We start from the raw sequence: 14,865 nt of genomic DNA, 5'->3' as shown, positions 1-14,865 counted from the left end.
ATATATGGGTATAAGGTAGAGAGGAGCGGGTTCGGTTCTCCGAGAACCGAATTCCCACGAACTCCACGTGGTTTACACTGGTCCGAGGCAGGCTCGGTTGTTCCCGCCTGACTCGGAAAACCTGAACAAGGGAAAATGTCATCATCCCGCTGTCGGATTCTCGCGAGATTCGGATTTCATATAAAGAGCTGCGCGTTGCCGCCATTTTTACTCGTGCATTGAAGAGGGAGCGGAGAGGACGTGGCTATGTTCTCTCAGTGGAAATCTCAATGTCAGTGCTCAGTATCAGTGGTTACTTATTGCTGCTCAGTAATACTAGTAGTGTGTCTCTCCTGCTCAGTGTCAGTTCTCAGTAGTATCCTCATCAGTGCTCAGTATCACTGCTCATTGTCTTGTGCTGCATTGTGGTGCTCAGCATACTACAGTACATTACTAATAGTCCAGTGCTGCATCTTGCTGCTCAGTGTCAGTTCTAGTATCCTCATCAGTGCTCACTATCACTGCTCATTACATTGTGGTGTTCTGTATACTACAGTAACATAGTAATATAGTAACATATAGTAATATAGTTTTTGAGGTTGAAAAGAGGCAAATTGCCCATCGTGTTCAACCTGTTTTAAGTTGTGATGATTCTACATACTTGCTGAATAATGTTTTATGACTAGTTAACTACTACAACTCATGTTACCCCCGGATTAACCATGTTGATATTTTAAGTATTATAACCTTGGATAGCTTTTTCATTCAGAAATGTATCCATTCCTTTTTTAAATCCAATTACAGAGTCCGCCATTACCACCTTCCCTGGCAGGGAATTCCACATCCTGATTGCTCTAACAGTGAAGATCATAGTATCTCACCTGGCAGGTAAGTAGGAGTTGGGCTAGAGCTGTGGAGGATTGCTGCTTGGGCACCCCCTGTCAAGTGAAGGAGATCCAACTGAGGCAGCACAAGGGAACTCTCGAAAGAAGAACAAGGCTAGAGGAAGATCTGAGACAAAGAAATCTGACTTTTACCAGAGCTGACCAGAGGAAAGCACAAACACAGTCCCCCACTACCACAAATAATGCAGTCGAGTTTCCCACATTTGGGGAAATCACAGGGGTCAGCATACCCAGAATGCAATGAATGAACCTCACCCTGGGAGAACAATCTTCATGACCAAGGTATCTCCTATGCAAAATAAGTATGATTTGGGATAGGGCTGGGGAGGGCCGCTGCTCAGGCACATCTCTGTCAAGTAAAGGAGATTCAACTGAGGCAGCACAAGGGAACTCTCATCTGGGGACAACAACTGCAGGGACAACACATATTTTCAGATGAACATGGGAGGGCAGAAGGCTGCCTAAAACTGAAGCACCCCCAAACAACGAACCAAATGCAACTACTAGTGCAAGCATTCCTGGGGGAAGGCCTGCAGCAGATGGATTTGCATATGGTGATGTCATCCAAGCAGTGGGTCAAAGTTGGCTTCAACCCTCGTCTGCATATGAAAAGAAAAAAGGGGTGTGCAGGGCATGGCGGCCTTTTGCGGCGCTTGGATGACCCCTAGTTCGCATTAAACACCTCCACCCTCCTTCGGTGTGGGGCTCATGTTGGCTATGCCCCAGCCCCTGAAGCATTCAAGCTGATTTCTTGCAGCAGCTGGGCACTGTAACAGCTCCAGAGCTGCTCTGTAAAGCAAGTAAAAGGGTGTGGGCCCTGCAGCACTACCTGTAGTTTGCATTGTGCGTTGGAAGGCACAAAGTAAGCAGATGGGAGAAGTCAGGATAGTGCACAAGGGTATAGAAGGGAGGGGCTCAAGAAAAAAGAAGTGGAAACAGACAGCAAACTAGGCTGGAGAGAGACCTGAGACAAAGAGATCTGAATTATATGAGAGCCGACCAGGGGAAACACAAATTATGCAGTCAAGTTTCCCACATTTGGGGAAATCGCAGGGGCAGCACAGCCAGAGTGCAATGGGTGAGCCTTGCCCTGGGAGAAGCATCTTCATGATCATAGTATCTCACCTGGCAGGTAAGTAGGAGTTGGGCTAGAGCTGGGGAGGGTCGCTGCTCGGGCACCCCCCTGTCAAGTGAAGGAGATCCAACTGAGGCAGCACAAGGGAACTCTCGAAAGAAGAACAAGGCTAGAGGAAGATCTGAGACAAAGAAATCTGACTTTTACCAGAGCTGACCAGAGGAAAGCACAAACACAGTCCCCCACTACCACAAATAATGCAGTTGAGTTTCCCACATTTGGGGAAATCACAGGGGTCAGCATACCCAGAATGCAATGAATGAACCTAACCCTGGGAGAACAATCTTCATGACCATGGTATCTCCTATGCAAAATAAGTATGATTTGGGATAGGGCTGGGGAGGGCCGCTGCTCAGGCACATCTCTGTCAAGTAAAGGAGATTCAACTGAGGCAGCACAAGGGAACTCTCATCTGGGGACAACAACTGCAGGGAGAACACATATTTTCAGATGAACATGGGAGGGCAGAAGGCTGCCTAATACTGAAGCACCCCCAAACAACAAACCAAATGCAACAACTAGTGCAAGCATTCCTGGGGGAAGGCCTGCAGCAGATGGATTTGAATATGGTGATGTCATCCAAGCAGTGGGTCAAAGTTGGCTTCAACCCTCGTCTGCATATGAAAAGAATAAAGGGGTGTGCAGGGCATGGCGGCCTTTTGCGGCGCTTGGATGACCCCTAGTTCGCATTAAACACCTCCACCCTCCTTCGGTGTGGGGCTCATGTTGGCTATGCCCCAGCCCCTGAAGCATTCAAGCTGATTTCTTGCAGCAGCTGGGCACTGTAACAGCTCCAGAGCTGCTCTGTAAAGCAAGTAAAAGGGTGTGGGCCCTGCAGCACTACCTGTAGTTTGTATTGTGCGTTGGAAGGCACAAAGTAAGCAGACGGGAGAAGTCAGGATAGTGCACAAGGGTATAGAAGGGAGGGGCTCAAGAAAAAAGAAGTGGAAACAGACAGCAAACTAGGCTGGAGAGAGACCTGAGACAAAGAGATCTGAATTATATGAGAGCCGACCAGGGGAAACACAAATTATGCAGTCAAGTTTCCCACATTTGGGGAAATCGCAGGGGCAGCACACCCAGAGTGCAATGGGTGAGCCTTGCCCTGGGAGAAGCATCTTCATGATCATAGTATCTCACCTGGCAGGTAAGTAGGAGTTGGGCTAGAGCTGGGGAGGGTCGCTGCTCGGGCACCCCCCTGTCAAGTGAAGGAGATCCAACTGAGGCAGCACAAGGGAACTCTCGAAAGAAGAACAAGGCTAGAGGAAGATCTGAGACAAAGAAATCTGACTTTTACCAGAGCTGACCAGAGGAAAGCACAAACACAGTCCCCCACTACCACAAATAATGCAGTTGAGTTTCCCACATTTGGGGAAATCACAGGGGTCAGCATACCCAGAATGCAATGAATTAACCTAACCCTGGGAGAACAATCTTCATGACCATGGTATCTCCTATGCAAAATAAGTATGATTTGGGATAGGGCTGGGGAGGGCCGCTGCTCAGGCACATCTCTGTCAAGTAAAGGAGATTCAACTGAGGCAGCACAAGGGAACTCTCATCTGGGGACAACAACTGCAGGGAGAACACATATTTTCAGATGAACATGGGAGGGCAGAAGGCTGCCTAATACTGAAGCACCCCCAAACAACAAACCAAATGCAACAACTAGTGCAAGCATTCCTGGGGGAAGGCCTGCCGCAGATGGATTTGCATATGGTGATGTCATCCAAGCAGTGGGTCAAAGTTGGTTCAAACACCTTTGCAAAGTTCTATAAGTTTGATACCCTGGCTGAGGAGGACCTCCTGTTTGCTCAATCGGTGCTGCAAAGTCATCCGCACTCTCCTGCCCGTTTGGGAGCTTTGGTATAATCCCCATGGTCCTTACGGAGTCCCCAGCATCCTCTAGGACGTAAGAGAAAATAAGATTTTAAACCTACCGGTAAATCTTTTTCTCGTAGTCCGTAGAGGATGCTGGGTGCCCGTCCCAAGTGCGGTCTACTTCTGCAAGACTTGTATATAGTTATTGCTTACATAAGGGTTATATGTTAGTTTTCATCGGTCTTGGACTGATGCTATGTTGTTTTCATACTGTTAACTGGGTAGTATATCACAAGTTATACGGTGTGATTGGTGTGGCTGGTATGAATCTTGACCTTGGATTAACAAAAATCCTTTCCTCGTACTGTCCGTCTCCTCTGGGCACAGTTTCTCTAACTGAGGTATGGAGGAGGGGCATAGAGGGAGGAGCCAGTGCACACCCAGATCTAAAGTCTTTCTTAAAGTGCCCATGTCTGCTGCGGAGCCCGTCTATCCCCCATGGTCCTTACGGAGTCCCCATCATCCTCTACGGACTACGAGAAAAAAAAATTACCGGTAGGTTTAAAATGTTATTTTTTTCTCTGCAACCCACTGCTAAATTGTGCTTCCTAGCTGTTTTTTATAAAATCACTTAATTAAATCTAACTCTGATTACGTCAGAGAAGGCCAGGTACCCTACACCATAAGAGGGGGTTTGAAATTTTGACTTGTCTACTTAAAGATCACCAAAATCTGATGACAAGGTCAATTACATCCCTGGGTGGGATTGAACCACCAACCTTTTGGTTAATAGCCCATGTAAGTGCAAGAAATCCTGAAGCACTCACTCATCATGGGAAAGTACCAATGTGTTTCTTACAAAAATTCTCCAGATTATTGACTTTTTAAAGTTTTTCTAGGAAACGTTCTAGATGAATGCTTATTAGCCTTTGTCAGTATTGACTTTCGCAAGGTGTCTCTGTGGCGCAATCGGTTAGCATGTTTGGCTATTAACCAAAAGGTTGGTGGTTCAATCCCACCCAGGGATGTAATTGACCTTGTAATCAGATTTTGGTGATCTTTAAGTAGACAAGTCAAAATTTCAAAAACCCCCCTTATGGTGTAGGGTACCTGGCCTTCTCTGATGTAATCAGAGTTAGATTTGATTAAGTGATTTTATAAAAAAACAGCTAGGAAGCACAATTTAGCAGTGAGTTGCAGAGAAAAAAAATTATGCTGGCAGAAAAGTCCAATTGAGTGATTAAACAGCTCTTCATTTTCTGATTTTATGTTTATGCTAACAAATTTGCTCTCTGAAAAGTGTCCACAAAGCCAAGTCTCTGATTAACACCTTTGTAGGAATGGTTTTTCACCTATTACTGAATTAAACTTGCTTCATTGGAAAGGCATCAAAGATGCATCCTCATTTCAATGTCTACTGAAATAATACAGGTTGACACCAGGAAACGTCACTGCATCCTTGCTGCTTCCTCATGGGGAAGTCTGTTTAATGTGAAAACAAGGTGATATCTAATCAGCACACAGGTAAGGAATTAAGAAAATCTTTCTTTATGGGTGAAGATGTTTCTCACAAATTGTTGTCCCAATGCATCATTGAAATTCAAGATGGAAGATGATTTTCATATATCACTTGTACATTTTGCATTGCTCTTCTGGTGACAATGTAGTTTGTTTTTGTCAATTACCATTTCAGTAATAGGGTAAAGAAAATTAAGTGGATTTTTTAAAGAAAACAATGCTGTCAATATACTATTAAAACAAATTAAAATGATAAAAGTTATTGTACTTTAAGTAAAAATAAAAGTGCCAAAATATCAATCCCAGTTTTTGATTACTTTAATTATAAAAAAAAAAATGCACATAGCAGAGGATAGTTTCGATCAATCGACCTCTGGGTTATGGGCCCAGCATGCTTCCATTGCACTACTCTGCTGCTCATGGAAGTGTCAGAGATCCTGAAGACTAAATTGATTAAAGGCCTTAAAGTACTGGACTATAAGGAAAGACTTACTAGGCTGAATATTTATACACTAGAAAAGAGGTGCCTAAGAGGAGATATTATTAATATCTTCAAATATGTAAAGATACATAACAAAGAGTTATCAGAGGAATTATTTATTAAAAGAACACGTGGTCACTCGCTGCGACTGGAGGAAAGTTCAGAACGCAATGGAGGAAAGGTTTCTTCACTGTTAGGGCAATCAGGATGTGGAATTCCCTGCCAGGGAAGGTGGTAATGGCGGACTCTGTAATTGGATTTAAAAAAGGAATGGATACATTTCTGAATGAAAAAGCTATCCAAGGTTATAATACTTAAAATATCAACATGGTTAATCCGGGGGTAACATGAGTTATAGTAGCTAACTAGTCATAAAACATTATTCAGCAAGTATGTAGAATCATCACAACTTAAAACAGGTTGAACACGATGGGCAATTTGCCTCTATTCAACCTCAAAAACTATGTTACTATATTACTATGTTATTGTAGTATACAGAACACCACAATGCAATGAGCAGTGATAGTGAGCACTGATGAGGATACTAGAACTGACACTGAGCAGCAAGATGCAGCACTGGACTATTAGTAATGTACTGTATTATGCTGAGCAACACAATGCAGCACAAGACAATGAACAGTGATACTGAGCACTGATGAGGATACTACTGAGAACTGACACTGAGCAGGAGAGACACACTACTAGTATTACTGAGCAGCAATAAGTAACCACTGATACTGAGCACTGATATTGAGATTTCCACTGAGAGAACATAGCCACGTCCTCTCCGCTCTCTCTTCAATGCACGAGTAAAAATGGCAGCAACGCGCAGCTCTTTATATGGAATCCGAATCTCGCGAGAATCCGACAGCGGGATGATGACATTTTCCCTTGTTCAGGTTTTCCGAGTCAGGCGGGAACAACCGAGCCTGCCTCGGACCAGTGTAAACCACGTGGAGTTCGTGGGGAATTCGGTTCTCGGAGAACCGAACCCGCTCCTCTCTACCTTATACCCTATCAATTTTTTTATTTTCAATCTAAGCCCCTGCAGTTTTCTGTAAGCATCTGCTTCGCTATGATGATCAACAAGTCACAAGGGCAAACACTCAGGGTTTGAGGCGTAGATCTTAGGACCAGCTGCTACAAGCATGGCAGAGGTGTCACTATCACTGGTGACACCCAGAGAGGTGGCGAGGGAGATTGTAATGCAGTGCGCGCAGATAAGCAGTGCAATGGTAAAAAGGAGGCATGGTTTCATAGGTAGGGGCGTGGCCTGGTGGCCTGAATCTACATTTTGTTGCTCCGGGTGTCCCGGGGGTTGGGGCTGCACCCGGGGACTAGTGTGTGAGCGGTGCTGGCTCCTGCAAAGTGACAGGGCATGGCCACCCAGCATGACGCCTCCCTTCTTGACCATGCTGTAATTGCAGTCGCACTGCAGTTCAGCGTGATCATAAAAAATGGTGTAGGCTCCTGCTGGTGCAAACTGTATGTGCGCGCAGGAAGCCGCCACCATTTTTGTGATCACAGCGGCTGAATGTGATGTCATACAGTCGCTGTGACCACGCCCCCTGTGTCTCCTCCGTTGCAGACCCCATTTTGAAGCCTTGCCCCCGCACCGCTCCATCCCTGACTTGGAAATGGAGTGTTGCTGACCCACCTCTCCCCCCCTTCCCCGCCCCGATTGACAGGCAGAGGCGATCACATTCTCTGCGGGGTGCCGCAGAAAATGCAGGCACATGCGTATGCTCTTAGCAATTTTTGCAGTTGGATCGCTTATTGTGATTGCAATCCAACCTGAATCAGGCCCTATTACCTATCACAATGCGCTGCGGGCAGTACAAAATTGGGTTAATATAGGAGAAAAACCCCCAGACCTGTGCTCCTTAACTGTACCTGGTGGCTAGTGGAGCGGCTGCCCAGTAATCAGTGTCCACCGCAGTGCGCACACGGCCCACCCCCTACGGCCTCGCTCCCCTTCAGCAGCGGCCTCGTGATCCGGAAGGGTGGTGTGTGTGTGACTGACCTTAGGATGAAACCGGAGCCTCCGCTGCAGTGACCCAGCAACCAGGGCACGGGAGTATACAGCGCCGCTGGGAGTGATGAAGCTGCAGTAAAGATGTCTATTAGACCTAGCCTGCTGCAGCCCTTGTAGATTCTCATAAAACAAGTTCTTCTTTTCTTGTCAAAATTAATAGCTAAGAATAGGCTGCCTGAGGCAGGCCCCTGTTAATTGGCCTGCTACTGAAGGCACCAACTACAAACTGAGCTCCCTGTTCATGGAAGCGGGGTTATAGAGGAGAATGCACTGAGCTTCTTGGGAACAGTCAAAAGCTTTGAGCCGGTTGGTGCCTCAGATCAAGATCCTACTCTACACCCCAATGTGAATCCTTGTGGAGTCCAGTGTACCCCACAGAAGAAATTAATGTGTCACACCCATTGGCAGCAACCTTAGAATAGCTGCTGACGGGCACAATTGAGAAAGGAAGGGGGGGGGGACATTTGAATCCAGCACATAGATGCAATTCAAATATGTAATTCGTACCTTCCTATTTTAAAATATAATGGATGAACCTCACCCTGTGAGAACAATCTTCATGATCAAGAGATCTCATATGCAAAATAAATATGAGTTGGGATAGGGCTGGGGAGGGCTGCTCGGGCAGCACCTCCCCCGTCAAGTTAAGGAGATTCAACTGAGGAAGCACAAGGGAACTCTCGTCTGGGGACAACAACTGCAGGGAGACCACATCTTTTCAGATGAACATGGGAGGGCGGAAGGCTGCCTAATACTGAAGCACCATATGCAACAACTAGTACAAGCATTCCTGGGGGAAGGTCTGCAGCAGACGGATTTGCATACGGTGATGTTATCCAAGCAGTGGGCCAAAGTTGACTGGAACCCTCATCTGCATATGAAAAGAGAAAAGGGGCATGCAGGGCATGGCGGCCTTTTGCAGTGCTTGGATGACCCCTAGTTCACATTAAACACCCCCACCCTCCTTTGGTGTGGGGCTCATGTTGGCCATGCCCCATCCCCTGAAGCATTCAAGCTGATTTCTTGCAGCAGCTGGGCACTGTAACAGCTCCAGAGCTGTTCTGTAAGGCAAGTAAAAGGGTGTGGGCCCTGCAGCACCACCTGTAGTTCGCATTGTGCGTTGGAAGGCACAAAGTAAGCAGACGGGAGGAGAAGTCAGGATAGTGCGCAAGGGCATTCTTTTCTCTTAGTCCGTAGAGGATGCTGGGGTCACATTAAGAACCATGGGGTATAGACGGGATCCGCAAGAGACATGGGCACTTTAAGACTTTCAAAGGGTGTGAACTGGCTCCTCCCTCTATGCCCCTCCTCCAGACTCCAGTTATAGGAACTGTGCCCAGGGAGACGGACATTTCGAGGAAAGGATTTATTGTTAAACTAAGGTGAGCATCTTACCAGCTCACACCTTAAACATTCCGCAGAACGTGGCATTCAGCAGAACACAAGCCAACGGCATGAACAATTGCAGCAAAAAGCTGACCAGAACCATAACACAACATGTGTATAACCACAAGTAATAACTGCAGACACAGTATGGACTGGGACGGGTGCCCAGCATCCTCTACAGACTAAGAGAAAAGGATTTACCGGTAGGTATTAAAATCCTATTTTCTCATACGACCTAGAGGATGCTGGGGTCACATTAAGAACCATGGGGTTATACCAAAGCTCTTGAACGGGTGGGAGAGTGCGTACGACTCTGCAGCACCGAATGACCCAACTTAAGGTTATCATCAGCCAAGGTATCAAACTTGTAAAACTTAGCAAAAGTGTTTACTAAATAGCTGCTCGGCAAAGTTGCAATGCCGAGACTCCCCGACCAGCTGCCAAGGATGAACCCACCTTTCTAGTAGAATGGGTCTTCACCTACTTCAGTAACGGCAATCCTGCCGTGGAACGAGCATGCTGAATCTTACCACAGATCCAGCGCATAATGGTCTGCATGGAAGCAGGACACCAAATCCTGTTGGGAGCATACAGGACAAACAGAGCCTCTGTTTTCCTAATCTGAACCGTTCTGGTGACATACATTTTCAAAGTTCTGACCACAACCAGAGACTTTGACTCAACGAAGGTGTCAGTGGCCAAAGGCACCATGTGGAAAGATGAACCACCTTCGGCAGAAATTGTTGACGTGTCCTCAATTCTGCTCTATCTTCATGAAAGATCAAATAAAGGCTCTTGTGATACTGCATGGTTTGTACTGTTTTCCATGTGCTCCCAGACCTTTAAGCAAGTAGCATTGTCAAGAAAGTTCTGTTTAAAAAGAAACAACATTTACTGTCATTGTTATGCAAATAAACTTACATTAAAGCTAACAAGAAAGCACACTCGTTCTGTCTTTAAACTGATAAAAGAAACCCCAATAATATGGGGCATGCAAAAATTGAGATAAAACTCAGTTTTGCTCCTCTCCACGGAAATCTTTAATAAAAGGCGAAATATTTGTTAGTTCTGAAGAGAAACCAGAGCATGACCAAGATTCCACCTGTCGCCTGAGTGCCATGCCAGCAGTTCTCATTCAGCTGAAAGTGAGCACCCAATTTGAATGAAAGAAAGCAGATTTCTCACCAGGCTTCCCCTTGCTATAAACATGGTTTGTACTCTTTTCCATGTGCTCCCAGATCTTTCAAGCAATTAGTGTGGTCAAGAAAGTTCTGTTTGAAAAGAAACAAACATTTACTGTCATTTCTATGCAAATGAGCTTACATTAAAGCACACTCGTTCTATCTTTAAACCGATAAAATAAAACCCCAATAAGATGGGGCATGCAAAAATTGAGATAAAACTCAGTTTTGCTCCTCTCCACGGAAATCTTTAGTAAAAGGCGAAAGATTTGTTCGTTCTGAAGAGAAACCAGAACATGACCAAGATTCCACCTGTCGCCTGAGTGCCATGCCAGCAGTCCTCATTCAGCTCAAAGTGAGCACCCAATTTGAAAGAAAGAAAGCAGATTTCTCACCAGGCTTCCCCTTGCTATAAACATGGTTTGTACTCTTTTCCATGTGCTCCCAGATCTTTCAAGCAATTAGTATAGTCAAGAAAGTTCTGTTTGAAAAGAAACAAACATTTACTGTCATTTCTATGCAAATGAGCTTACATTAAAGCACACTCGTTCTATCTTTAAACCGATAAAAGAAACCCCAATAAGACGGAGCATGCAAAAATTGAGATAAAACTCAGTTTTGCTCCTCTCCACGGAAATCTTTAGTAAAAGGCGAAAGATCTGTTCGTTTTGAAGAGAAACCAGAGCATGACCAAGATTCCACCTGTCGCCTGAGTGCCATGCCAGCAATCCTCATTCAGCTCAAAGTGAGCACCCAATTTGAAAGAAAGAAAGCAGATTTCTCACCAGGCTTCCCCTTGCTATAAACATGGTTTGTACTCTTTTCCATGTGCTCCCAGATCTTTCAAGCAATTAGTGTGGTCAAGAAAGTTCTGTTTGAAAAGAAACAAACATTTACTGTCATTTCTATGCAAATGAGCTTACATTAAAGCACACTCGTTCTATCTTTAAACCGATAAAATAAAATCCCAATAAGATGGGGCATGCAAAAATTGAGATAAAACTCAGTTTTGCTCCTCTCCACGGAAATCTTTAGTAAAAGGCGAAAGATTTGTTCGTTCTGAAGAGAAACCAGAACATGACCAAGATTCCACCTGTCGCCTGAGTGCCATGCCAGCAGTCCTCATTCAGCTCAAAGTGAGCACCCAATTTGAAAGAAAGAAAGCAGATTTCTCACCAGGCTTCCCCTTGCTATAAACATGGTTTGTACTCTTTTCCATGTGCTCCCAGATCTTTCAAGCATTTAGTATAGTCAAGAAAGTTCTGTTTGAAAAGAAACAAACATTTACTGTCATTTCTATGCAAATGAGCTTACATTAAAGCACACTCGTTCTATCTTTAAACCGATAAAAGAAACCCCAATAAGACGGAGCATGCAAAAATTGAGATAAAACTCAGTTTTGCTCCTCTCCACGGAAATCTTTAGTAAAAGGCGAAAGATCTGTTCGTTTTGAAGAGAAACCAGAGTATGACTAAGATTCCACCTGTCGCCTGAGTGCCATGCCAGCAGTCCTCATTCAGCGCAAAGTGAGCACCCAATTTGAAAGAAAGAAAGCAGATTTCTCACCAGGCTTCCCCTTGCTATAAGCATGGTTTGTACTCTTTTCCATGTGCTCCCAGATCTTTCAAGCAATTAGAATGGTCAAGAAAGTTCTGCTTGAAAAGAAACAGACATTTATAGTCATTGTTATGCAAATAAACTTACATTAAAGCTAACAAGAAACTGATAAAAGAAACCCCAATAATATGGGGCATGCAAAAATTGAGATAAAACTCAGTTTTGCTCCTCTCCACAGAAATCTTTAATAAAAGGCGAAAGATTTGTTCGTTCTGAAGAGAAACCAGAGCATGACCAAGATTCCACCTGTCGCCTAAATGCTGTGTCAGCAGTCCTCATTCAGATCAAAGTGAGCGCCCAACTTGAAAGTAAGCAGATTTCTCACCTGGCTTCTCCTTGCTATAAGCATGGTTTGTACTGTATTCCATGTGCTCCCAGATCTTTCAAGCAAGTAGCATGGTCAAGAAAGTTCTGTTTGAAAAGAAACAAACATTTACTGTCATTTCTATGCAAATGAGCTTACATTAAAGCACACTCATTCTATCTTTAAACCGATAAAAGAAACCCCAAAAAGATGGGGCATGCAAAAATTGAGATAAAACTCGGTTTTGCTCCTCTCCACGGAAATCTTTAATAAAAGGCGAAAGATTTGTTCGTTCTGAAGAGAAACCAGAGCATGACCAAGATTTTTATCTGAAAATATGTGTTCTCCCTGCAGTTGTTGTCCCCAGATGAGAGTTCCCTTGTGCTGCCTCAGTTGAATCTCCTTTACTTGACAGAGATGTGCCTGAGCAGCGGCCCTCCCCAGCCCTATCCCAAATCATACTTATTTTGCATAGGAGATACCATGGTCATGAAGATTGTTCTCCCAGGGTGAGGTTCATTCATTGCATTCTGGGTATGCTGACCCCTGTGATTTTCCCAAATGTGGGAAACTCGCTTTTATACCCTTGTGCACTATCCTGACTTCTCCTCCTGTCTGCTTACTTTGTGCCTTCCAATGCACAATGCAAACTACAGGTAGTGCTGCAGGGCCCACACCCTTTTACTTGCCTTACAGAGCAGCTCTGGAGCTGATACAGTGCCAAGCTGCTGCAAGAAATCAGCTTGAATGCTTCAGGGGATGGGGCATGGCCAACATGAGCCCCACACCGAAGGAGGGTGGGGGTGTTTAATGCGAACTAAGGGTCATCCAAGCGCCGCAAAAGGCCGCCATGCCCTGCATACCCCTTTTCTCTTTTCATATGCAGATGAGGGTTCCAGCCAACTTTGGCCCACTGCTTGGATGACATCACCGTATGCAAATCCGTCTTCTGCAGAACTTCCCCCAGGAATGCTTGCACTAGTTGTTGCATTTGGTTTGTTGTTTGGGGGTGCTTCAGTATTAGGCAGCCTTCTGCCCTCCCATGTTCATCTGAAAATATGTGTTCTCCCTGCAGTTGTTGTCCCCAGATGAGAATTCCCTTGTGCTGCCTCAGTTGAATCTCCTTTACTTGACAGAGATGTGCATGAGCAGCGGCCCTCCCCAGCCCTATCCCAAATCATACTTATTTTGCATAGGAGATACCATGGTCATGAAGATTGTTCTCCCAGGGTGAGGTTCATTCATTGCATTTTGGGTATGCTGACCCCTGTGATTTACCCAAATGTGGGAAACTCGACTGCATTATTTGTGGTAGTGGGGGACTGTGTTTGTGCTTTCCTCTGGTCAGCTCTGTTAAAACTCAGATTTCTTTGTCTCAGATTTTCCTCTAGCCTTGTTCTTCTTTCGAGAGTTCCCTTGTGCTGCCTCAGGTGGATCTCCTTCACTTGACAGGGGGGTGCCCGAGCAGCGACCCTCCCCAGCTCTAGCCCAACTCCTACTTACCTGCCAGGTGAGATACTATGATCAGGAAGGTGCTTCTCCCAGGGCAAGGCTCACCCATTGCACTCTGGGTGTGCTGCTCCTACGATTTCCCCAAATGTGGGACACTTGACTGCATAATTTGTGTTTCCTCTGGTCGGCTCTCGTATAATTCAGATCTCTTTGTCTCAGGTCTTTCTCCAGCCTAGTTTGCTGTCTGTTTCCACTTCTTTTATCTTGAGCCCCTCCCTTCTATACCCTTGTGCACTATCCTGACTTCTCTTCCCGTCTGCTTACTTTGTGCCTTCCAATGCACAATGCAAACTACAGGTAGTGCTGCAGGGCCCACACAATCTTTTACTTGCCTTAAAGAGCAGCTCTGGAGCTGTTACAGTGCCCAGCTGCTGCAAGAAATCAGCTTGAATGCTTCAGGGGATGGGGCATGGCCAACATGAGCCCCACACCAAAGGTGGGTGGGGGTGTTTAATGCGAACTAGGGGTAATCCAAGCACCGCAAAAGGCCGCCATGCCCTGCACGCCCCTTTTCTCTTTTCATATGCAGATGAGGGTTGAAGCCAACATTGACCCACTGCTTGGATGACATCACCATATGCAAATCCATCTGCTGCAGGCCTTGCCCCAGGAATGCTTGCACTAGTTGTTGCATTTGGTTTGTTGTTTGGGGGTGCTTCAGTATTAGGCAGCCTTCTGCCCTCCCATGTTCATCTGAAAATATGTGTTCTCCCTGCAGTTGTTGTCCCCAGATGAGAGTTCCCTTGTGCTGCCTCAGTTGAATCTCCTTTACTTGACAGAGATGTGCCTGAGCAGCGGCCCTCCCAGCCCTATCCCAAATCATACTTATTTTGCATAGGAGACACCATGGTCATGAAGATTGTTCACCCAGGGTGAGGTTCATTCATTGCATTCTGGGTATGCTGACCCCTGTGATTTCCCCAAATGTGGGAAACTCGCCTGCATTTTTTGTGGTAGTGGGGGACTGTGTTTGTGTTTTCCTCTGGTCAGC

General features: G+C 45.5%; 14 non-coding genes and 3 pseudogenes across 14 annotated transcripts; 5 read left to right on the top strand and 12 right to left on the bottom strand.

Moving 5' to 3' along the window:
* Positions 1-1,026: 1,026 nt before the first annotated feature.
* On the bottom strand, positions 1,027-1,190 carry LOC135019143 (U1 spliceosomal RNA). The gene has a single exon (XR_010216738.1). It is a non-coding gene; the product is annotated as a U1 spliceosomal RNA (small nuclear RNA).
* A 692-nt stretch (positions 1,191-1,882) lies between these two features.
* Positions 1,883-2,024, bottom strand: LOC135019406 (U1 spliceosomal RNA; annotated as a pseudogene).
* Positions 2,025-2,176: 152 nt separating this feature from the next.
* LOC135019353 (U1 spliceosomal RNA) lies at positions 2,177-2,340 on the bottom strand. The gene has a single exon (XR_010216930.1). It is a non-coding gene; the product is annotated as a U1 spliceosomal RNA (small nuclear RNA).
* Positions 2,341-3,032: 692 nt separating this feature from the next.
* Positions 3,033-3,174, bottom strand: LOC135019337 (U1 spliceosomal RNA; annotated as a pseudogene).
* A 152-nt stretch (positions 3,175-3,326) lies between these two features.
* Positions 3,327-3,490, bottom strand: LOC135019401 (U1 spliceosomal RNA). The gene has a single exon (XR_010216973.1). It is a non-coding gene; the product is annotated as a U1 spliceosomal RNA (small nuclear RNA).
* Positions 3,491-4,794: 1,304 nt separating this feature from the next.
* TRNAN-AUU (transfer RNA asparagine (anticodon AUU)) lies at positions 4,795-4,868 on the top strand. The gene has a single exon. It is a non-coding gene; the product is annotated as a tRNA-Asn (tRNA).
* Positions 4,869-10,232: 5,364 nt separating this feature from the next.
* Positions 10,233-10,348, bottom strand: LOC135019516 (U5 spliceosomal RNA). Its single transcript, XR_010217064.1, has one exon. It is a non-coding gene; the product is annotated as a U5 spliceosomal RNA (small nuclear RNA).
* Positions 10,349-10,623: 275 nt separating this feature from the next.
* On the bottom strand, positions 10,624-10,739 carry LOC135019462 (U5 spliceosomal RNA). The gene has a single exon (XR_010217012.1). It is a non-coding gene; the product is annotated as a U5 spliceosomal RNA (small nuclear RNA).
* Positions 10,740-11,013: 274 nt separating this feature from the next.
* On the bottom strand, positions 11,014-11,129 carry LOC135019491 (U5 spliceosomal RNA). The gene has a single exon (XR_010217040.1). It is a non-coding gene; the product is annotated as a U5 spliceosomal RNA (small nuclear RNA).
* A 275-nt stretch (positions 11,130-11,404) lies between these two features.
* On the bottom strand, positions 11,405-11,520 carry LOC135019479 (U5 spliceosomal RNA). The gene has a single exon (XR_010217028.1). It is a non-coding gene; the product is annotated as a U5 spliceosomal RNA (small nuclear RNA).
* Positions 11,521-11,794: 274 nt separating this feature from the next.
* On the bottom strand, positions 11,795-11,910 carry LOC135019474 (U5 spliceosomal RNA). Its single transcript, XR_010217023.1, has one exon. It is a non-coding gene; the product is annotated as a U5 spliceosomal RNA (small nuclear RNA).
* Positions 11,911-12,174: 264 nt separating this feature from the next.
* Positions 12,175-12,290, bottom strand: LOC135019504 (U5 spliceosomal RNA). Its single transcript, XR_010217053.1, has one exon. It is a non-coding gene; the product is annotated as a U5 spliceosomal RNA (small nuclear RNA).
* Positions 12,291-12,560: 270 nt separating this feature from the next.
* On the bottom strand, positions 12,561-12,676 carry LOC135019487 (U5 spliceosomal RNA). Its single transcript, XR_010217036.1, has one exon. It is a non-coding gene; the product is annotated as a U5 spliceosomal RNA (small nuclear RNA).
* Positions 12,677-12,820: 144 nt separating this feature from the next.
* Positions 12,821-12,948, top strand: LOC135019448 (U1 spliceosomal RNA; annotated as a pseudogene).
* A 593-nt stretch (positions 12,949-13,541) lies between these two features.
* LOC135019168 (U1 spliceosomal RNA) lies at positions 13,542-13,705 on the top strand. Its single transcript, XR_010216762.1, has one exon. It is a non-coding gene; the product is annotated as a U1 spliceosomal RNA (small nuclear RNA).
* Positions 13,706-13,857: 152 nt separating this feature from the next.
* On the top strand, positions 13,858-14,020 carry LOC135019324 (U1 spliceosomal RNA). The gene has a single exon (XR_010216912.1). It is a non-coding gene; the product is annotated as a U1 spliceosomal RNA (small nuclear RNA).
* A 675-nt stretch (positions 14,021-14,695) lies between these two features.
* Positions 14,696-14,859, top strand: LOC135019244 (U1 spliceosomal RNA). Its single transcript, XR_010216836.1, has one exon. It is a non-coding gene; the product is annotated as a U1 spliceosomal RNA (small nuclear RNA).
* Positions 14,860-14,865: the final 6 nt, after the last annotated feature.

This window comes from Pseudophryne corroboree, unplaced genomic scaffold (genome assembly GCF_028390025.1).
Source record: "Pseudophryne corroboree isolate aPseCor3 unplaced genomic scaffold, aPseCor3.hap2 scaffold_334, whole genome shotgun sequence".
Lineage (NCBI taxonomy): Eukaryota > Metazoa > Chordata > Amphibia > Anura > Myobatrachidae > Pseudophryne > Pseudophryne corroboree.
The sequence above is the reverse complement of the archived record's forward strand: the minus strand, read 5'-3'. Positions and strand labels throughout refer to the sequence as shown.